General features: G+C 48.7%; 2 long non-coding RNA genes across 2 annotated transcripts; both read left to right on the top strand.

Annotated features, from left to right (window-relative positions):
* The first annotated feature begins 3088 nt into the window (after positions 1-3088).
* LOC136305173 (uncharacterized) lies at positions 3089-4935 on the top strand. Its single transcript, XR_010725106.1, has 3 exons — positions 3089-3102; positions 3314-3442; positions 3828-4935. It is a non-coding gene; the product is annotated as an uncharacterized lncRNA (long non-coding RNA).
* Positions 4936-4941: 6 nt separating this feature from the next.
* LOC136305174 (uncharacterized) lies at positions 4942-6225 on the top strand. The gene is made up of 9 exons (XR_010725107.1): positions 4942-5006; positions 5085-5126; positions 5227-5271; positions 5366-5407; positions 5503-5551; positions 5642-5683; positions 5774-5908; positions 6016-6095; positions 6172-6225. It is a non-coding gene; the product is annotated as an uncharacterized lncRNA (long non-coding RNA).
* The last annotated feature ends 1589 nt before the right edge of the window (positions 6226-7814 follow it).

Genomic DNA, 7814 nt, shown 5'->3' on the forward strand with positions numbered 1-7814 from the left:
AAGTTTCGTGCTGAACTTATTTTTAGCAGGCAGAAGCCCACTCCGGGGCAGGGAGTTCTGTGCAGCAGCGGTGGCTCTGTTCGGTGGGAAGCTAAACTGCCCGCACCAGGTTCCTCATGTCAGGTGGTAGGAGACATTTGGCACTTGAAGGACAGTTGGGGCTCCCAATTCTAGCAGCTTGGCCATGGGACAAGTGCAGCAGTGTTCCGACTTTCAAGTTGCAGAAGCTCACTCCTTGGCTCAGAGCTCTGTGCAGGAACGTTGTCCCCTTTTCTGGGGATACTAAGCACACTCTCCTGGTTCAGATTTTCAGTTTTAAGGAGGCATTTGATCGTCTAATGGGAGCCACGGTTCCATCTACTGACAGCGTGGATCTGGGAGTAAGTGTGGTGTTCAGAATTCTAAGTGGCAGAAGCCCACTCCCGGGCACAGAGCTCTCTGAAGGAAAGGTGGCTGTCATTCGTGGGAACCTAAACTCTCCCCATCAGGCTCCTGATGTCAGTTCATAGGATAGATTTGGCACTCCAAGGACAGTAAGGGTTCCAGCTTCTGGGAGCTTGGATCTGGCAGATGTCCTGTGCTGAACTTAATTTTATCATTTAGCAGCCCACTCCGTGGCTGAGAGTTCTGTGCAGGAACGGTGGTTCTCTTCTGATGGAACATAAACTCACTTCTCGAAGTTCGTAATGTTCGGTTGTAGGAGACATTTGGCACTTCAAGGACAGTTAGGGTTCCAGCTTCTGGCAGCTTGGCTCTGGGAGAAGTGCAGGTATGTTTAGAATTGTAGATGGCATAAGTCCACTCCTGGGCATAGCGCTCTCTTCAAGATCGGTGGCCCTTTTCTGTGGCAAGCTGGACTCACCCGATCACATTCCTGATTTCAGTTTTTAGGAGGTGATTGGCACTCCACGGCCAGTCTGGGATTCTGCTTCTAGTAGCATGGGTCTTGGGACAATGCTGATGCATTCAGAATTCTATTTTCCAGAAGTCTAGTTCCATGTAGAATGCCTTAGACTTGACTGGATGTTCCTTTTGTGGGAGAGTTAAGTCACCCCCTTAGGGTCCTGATGTCTGTTTTTATAGTCCGTTGGTAGTATGTACCCTCCCTGCATCCTAGTTTCGGTTTATTGGGTTTGGGTGAAATATTCTTCTATTGCTAATTTTTGGAGGGAGACTTCTCCTCTGACCCTAAAAATCCTGCCTGCCCTAGATTGAAAAAAGTAACTCCCCTAATTTGAAAGCAGTTACATGTCGTTTTTATAAGATGTCCGTCAATCTGCTTGCAACATTGCTACAACCCTCATCTTTCTCCATCTAGATTCCAAAACATTACTCTGCCTGGATTTCATATAGGTGTTCACCCGGTTTCAAAGTATTAAACATGTACGTTTCAAAGTCTCCATTGCAAAATACGGGATGGGTTCCGGAATACCAGAATCACCCAGTTTCAACATGCCAAAACCATTCTATTTCATAATGTTAGAATGTTAAGTTATAACATCTCTAAGACAATTTCTAAATATCAATTTGCAAAGTATCATTTCTTTGATGTCTTCTATGGATGGGATTCCTAATCCCCAAAACTGCCATACTGTCAAAATGGGATCTGTGTGAAATATTTTGCCCTCTGAAAAGGTTTTACCTAATGACCATTAATCTATTTTCATCATACAGCTAGATGTAGTAAAAACCAAGCAAATACTTGTAGTAGTTTTCTGCCTAGATGGATCTCAGAACTGGCATTTGCCAAACTAAGGATGGAGCAGATCTCTTCCCTGGATCATCCTGGAAAATTTGTTTAGTAGGCAAAGGGAATTTTTATAAATTACATTAATATGTTACTGTAATTTAGGGTGGACCAGCCACCGGCAGCAGGACTCCGGTTTGCTCCGGGCCGGTCAGGATTAGACATAAGTCACCTGGCAACCCCCCTGGCTCCTTAAGGGACACGTAGAAGACCTCAACAGAAACACAATTCAGTAAGGATTCCTAAGTAAATATTTCTGGTAATTGCTTACAGTCTGGGAAAAATTTCCTAAATAATTACAAACTTAGGACTTCTGGGAAGGAATTCTGGGGATAGAACTTCCATCTCGGCCACCGGCCACAAGAAGAACAGTTCTCTCCCACAGAACGGAAGCCTAGCACCCCAGCGTTTCACAGGCAGACGAAGGGTCACGCAGGGGAACGAACAATCTGCGGGACCTTTCTCGACCTCATCCCACAATGCCCCCTGTCTTCAGAGGGTTTCCTGGGCACACCCCTGTGGGGAGGTGCTAGTTCAGAGGGGCCTAGCTGTCTCTGCTTTTTAAGGGCTTGAATTTTAGGGAACACTCCCCTTTTTTCTCCTCCCTGGAGAGACTTAAACTGAAGGAAACTCCTCTTTTCCAAAAATTTTAGGAGATTAAGTTAAGGGGCACAAGCCATTTATTTTCCACGTCACAGTTTAAGCAGAGGTAACTGCCCATATGCTAATTTTAAATTGAAGGAACCCGTGCCTTTTTCAGCATTTTAAGGATTTAAAATTGGACTTCAGTTGCACTCGAACGGGTACCCCGGTAACACCTATCTCAGACGGGAGCAATCCAGGCGTATATATAAGTTTAACACCACCTGGGAGTTTATTCTTTTTCTCCTTTGTAATTAATACATTGATATACTTACTTAGAGGTGCTAATGAGCCTTACACCATTCATAATCTTACTGTTCTTTGTCATCCTACTTAGTCACTTGTGGAATACTAATTGCAGTCACCCAGGAATAATTACCCCCGTCAACAGCAAATTACCCAAATTACTATCTTGCTATGTTACTAAAACGCTAAGTTTTATTTTTGCCCTCTAGCCTGAAGTCATTACAGCCAAAACAGAAAAATAGCATTATTACCCCAAGGAGTTTTTTTCTCTATCGAGCCCTGTACTTACCTTGCATTTGAGTCAGAGGAGCCAAACAGCTGCAGCTCCTTCGAGAGCTTTTATACCCCGTGGGAGTTGCCTCCTCCCTTTTCCCGGGCATTCTGGGAACGAGGGGCGGGCCCAATCAGGGGTATATTAACCCCAGCTTTTGCCAAGGGGCTTCATTCCCTCCTGGGAATCAGCCAGGGTAAGAGCTCTCCTCTCATTTCAGCGAAGAGGCTCTATTAGCTTATTTTTGTTAGGTGTTTTTGGGCACCTACAAATAACAGGAGCTTTGAGGACACTACAAAGAAGATGCTATCAAATACAGGGAGTATTTAAGTTCAGGGGTTTTTTTGCACATTCAGGGGAGGAAAGGCGCTTTTGTAATTTCTGGGTTTGTTCTCATTTTATTTTAGGAGGAGCAGTACTCCTGAAGTTATAGGTCACATCCAGCACGATCTTCCAGATTCTTTCAGAAGATTTGTCACCTCAAAAGGGCCACTGTACACGTCAGAGGCAACGACCGAGATCCAGGCTTCCGATCGGTAAGGCGAGGACTACGTTCAGGGTACCCGGTTGAGAGTTAGCAGCTTTTGAAGGCAGCAAAATGAGGAACGACCTGCATTTGAGGGCCTCCCCCAAGGCTTTTTTGCAAGTAATAGCAGCTGCATTTATGCGTCTTATAGCACAGAAGAGCACCTAAGATATGTAAATGTGAGCACCTAAGTTTTGCTCACAGACCTGCCCTACAGTTTTGCCCCCTGCTAACTCAGGTACCGGACATTGTAACAGCCCTAGGCTTAGATGCGGGACGAAGCCACAGACTCGAGGACCCGGGCACGCTTAGGCGAGGGCGAGCGGCCGCCCCCTCGGGATTCGGCGCACGCGCCGCTAAATTCGTGCATCGATTTTCATTTTTCTTTTTCATAGCTAAGAGGCTAATCGGCGATCGGAGGGCCTTCTGAGACAGACTTATTTCCAGTCCAACGTGGATTCACCTTACCGGTCATCTCAAAGATAAGTCAGGGGCCACGGCCTCGAGATAGGACGACAGGGGTGTCAGAAATTTATGGGTCCGGTTTAACAGCTACCAGAGGGGCAGGGGTGTCCCTTAAGGGGCCACTTAGGACAGCCGAAGGGAACGGCTATACTTCAATAGCAACTACGGGGCACGCAAGGCAGAACGGTCCCCGTCCGCATCGTGCGGTCCGGCGCGCAGCGTCGTCCAGCCCCACTCAGCGATCCCGTTAGCTGTCAAGGGGAAGCCTTAATTTTGATCCCAATGCTGTGGTGCAGGGCAGTCCAGTCCCGGTGCATGTCCTGTCAGTTGTCTGTTGTGCACTCTGTGTCTTTTGAGTGTCTTGTATTTCATGTCATTTTCTCTGGCTTTTCAAGGGGCCATCAAAATCCCGGCATCATTTTTAGCATCTCCGGTCCCTCAGTTCCTCGGCCAGGCGCCGATACCATCAAACCATCGACTCGGGAGCTCAGGCCAGCATGGGAATCGTATTTATTTTCAGAAGCATCCAGTTTACTGTCTTTTCAGGTCTTGTTCTGAGCTGTACTGACAGCCAAGCACCACCACGATCCATTCCGGTGGATTAGGACTTGTAAGGATGCAAAGCTAGGGAGAGGATTCTGACCGGAGCATTCTCGAGCGTCCATCTTTGCGGTTCTTGGGATAAGTCATCCCCTTAGCATCTTTTTTCCTGCAGGTTTCTCTGAGCCCGGTCAGCTCTCGTTTCAGCTTACCTCGATCATCTGCTCCCGAGTTCTCTCGGTCCTCAGGGTCATTCCTCTCTTCGAGATTTTTTCTTTCCCTGTCGCATCCCTTTGTTTGTTGCGTCTTGTGTCACGGGTGTGGGTGTGTATTTGGCCCAGCGCTGCTCTGCCCTGCCCTGTAGCACAGCTGGGTGTAGGGGTAATAGGACAAATTTGAAGTGCAGGGTGCATTGGCTTCTAGGTGTGATCTGTAGACTGACCAAGATGTGTGGAGCTGTCAAGTTATCCTGCAGCCCTTTGACTTTTGTCCTAACTTTCTTTCAGATGCAGACTGATTAAACCTGTGGCAGAGCAGCCCCTATCGGTGGAGTCGGTTCTCCCGAGAAGGTCAGTCCGAGTCGGTCTTTGCAGGGGAGGGGTAAATGGTGGCTCTGTTACAGCCCTGACCTTTGTCTTTGTTTTTAGGAGCTAATGCAGGATATTGGCAGTCCAGAAGAAGCGGGCAAGGTGAGCATGGACCGGTGAACAGAAGCAGTTGTTATTTCTCCGGTGTCAATTTCTGGTGCAACTCTCACCATCCACTGTTGGGTTTTTTTTTTTTTTTCAGGTGGTCTGGTTTTGAGATGTCCTGTTTGTGGATTCCAGCGGCCAGGTAGGTGTCAGCTTATGTCAGTTGCAGTTTGTCTTTGCAGGGGCAGTGTAATTGGTGCCCTTGTTACTGCCTGTTTCTTTGTCTCTATTTTTAGGAGGTAAAGCAGGATGTTGGCGGTGAAGGTGAAGCGTGCAAGGTGAGCATTGATCTGCGGACAGAACCGGTTGCTGTTGCTCAGGTCTCAGTTTCTGGTGAAAATCTAATATCTGCTGTTTGTTTTCTTATTTTTAGCTGGCCCGCTTGTGAAATGTCCCGGTCGTGGGTACCAGCAGCCAAGAGGGTGTGTGCTTAAGTCAGTCCCAGTTTGCCTTTGCTGGGGCAGTGTAAATGATGACTGTGTTACAGCGTTGTTTTTTGTCTTTTTTTTTAGGAGGTAAAGAGGGATATTGGCAGTCCAGGTGAAGCGGCCCAGGTGAGCATTGTCCGGTGGATGGAAGCAGCTGTTATCACTCAGGTCTCAATATCTGGTGCAACTCCAAGGTTGTATTTTTGTCTGTTTTAGGCAGTCTGCTGTCATTATGCTGAAGTCCCTTCTCCAATGTGGTGATGGACCGGGTCCCTCTCTTTGGAGCCCTTCAGAAGCATTACAGGACTGTGTGATCAAGCCTCGATTTCTCCGTTTGAAGCTGCTTTCCAGGTAGTCTTTGATAACGGCCGAGGAGTCGGGGAGGCAGGGAGGAGAGGAGGAGCGAGGGTCCTCTCAAGTATCAGCAATGTCAAATCCCTTGTCTGCTCTTAATCCAGACCTACGCCCTGACGATGCCATCACCCTCCAAGCACGGCCGAGGCAGCGGGCCCGAGCACCCGGGCGTTCTCAAGAGGCGGTGGGTAGCAGAATTGTTGGGTTTTGGGCGATGCGGTGTAAGACCACACAGTGATGTTTGCTTTTCTTTATTGCAGCTGACTAAGAGAGAGCAACCTGGTGTTAGGAGGAATTTCCCTGAGGGACAGCCGGCCTTCCTTTTCACCTGCCAGGATTCTGCATCTCCAGATGTCTGAGAGATAAGTGGAGGGCTCTGAGCCACGGAGGGGATGAAAGCGGGGGGCCGGGTTGGCTTTCCACCAGGCGGGGGTTTGGAGACGGGGCCATCCAAGAAGCGGCCCCTTAGGCTTCTTACAGGGAAAGTCTCCCTTTTGATCTCCATGGCGAGGCGTGCAGGGCAGAGCAGTCCCGGTGCTTGTCATGTCCCTCGTTTGTTGCGCACTCTTTGTTTCATGTCTTTTGCCTTAGCCCTTCAAGGGGCCTACCAAAAACCCTGGCATCCCTCTTAGCCTCTTAGGACTCTCAGTTCCTCGGCCAGGTGCCGATGCCCTCGGACCATCGACTCGGGAGCTCGGGCAGGCATGGGCATCGTATCTCTCTTCAGAAGCATCCAGTCTAATGTCTTTCTAGGTCTTGTTCTGAGCTGTACTGACAGCCGAGCACCACCAGCATCCATTCCGGTGGATTAGGACTTGTAAGAATGCAAAGCTAGGTAGCAGAGTGTGACCGGAGCATTCTCGAGTGTCCATCTTTGCGGTTCTTGGGATAATTCATCCCCTTAGCATCTTTTTTCCTGCAGGTTTCTCTGAGCCCGGTCAGCTCTCCTTTCAGCTTACCTCGGTCATCTGCTCCCGAGTTCTCTCGGTCCTCAGGGTCATTCCTCTCATCGAGAGTTTTCTTTCCCTGTCGTGTCCCTTTGTTTGTTGCGTCTTGTGTCACGGGTGTGGGTGTGTATTTGGCCCGGAGCTGCTCTGCCCTGCCGCACAGCTGGGTGTAGGGGTAATAGGACAAATTTGAAATGCAGGGTGCATTGGCTTCTAGGTGGGATCTGTAGATTGACCCAAGATGTGTGGAGCTGTCAAGTTATCCTGCAGCCCTTTGACTCTTGTCCTAACTTTCTTTCAGATGCAGATGGATTAACCCTGTGGCAGAGCAGCCCCTGTGGGTGTCATCGGTTCCCCCGAGAAGGTCAGTCTGAGTCGGTCTTTGCAGGGGAGGGGTAAATGGTGGCTCTGTTACAGCCCTGACCTTTGTCTTTGTTTTTAGGAGCTTATGCAGGATATTGCCAGTCCAGGAGAAGCGGGCCAGGTGAGCATTCACTGGTGGACAGCAGCTGTTGTTGTTGCTCCGCTCTCCATTTCTGGCTCAAGTCTAACCATCCACTGTTGATTTTTGTTTTATTTCAGGTGGTCTGCTTGTGAGGTTGTCGTGGTTCAGGCTGGCAGCGGCCAGGTGGGTGTGAGTTTAAGTCAGTCCCAGTTTGGTTTTGCCGGGGGGGTGTACATTGTGAGTATGTTACAGCCTTGTTTTTTGTTTTTATTTTTAGGAGGTAAAGCGGGATCTTGGCAGTCCAGGACCAGCTGCCTAGGTGAGCATTGACTGGTGGATGGAAGTGGCTGTAATCGCTCAGGTCTCAATTTCTGGTGCACCTCTAAGCTTGTATTATTGTGTTTTAGGTGGTCCACTCTTCTTCTGCTGAAGTACCCTCTGCCATGAGATCATGAACTTGGGCACCTTTTTTTGTGAGCCGTTCAGAAGCATTACAGGACTGTGTGATCAA

Source organism: Chamaea fasciata, unplaced genomic scaffold, assembly GCF_029207755.1.
Source record: "Chamaea fasciata isolate MVZ Bird 193981 ecotype frontalis unplaced genomic scaffold, bChaFas1.0.hap1 SCAF_299, whole genome shotgun sequence".
NCBI lineage: Eukaryota > Metazoa > Chordata > Aves > Passeriformes > Sylviidae > Chamaea > Chamaea fasciata.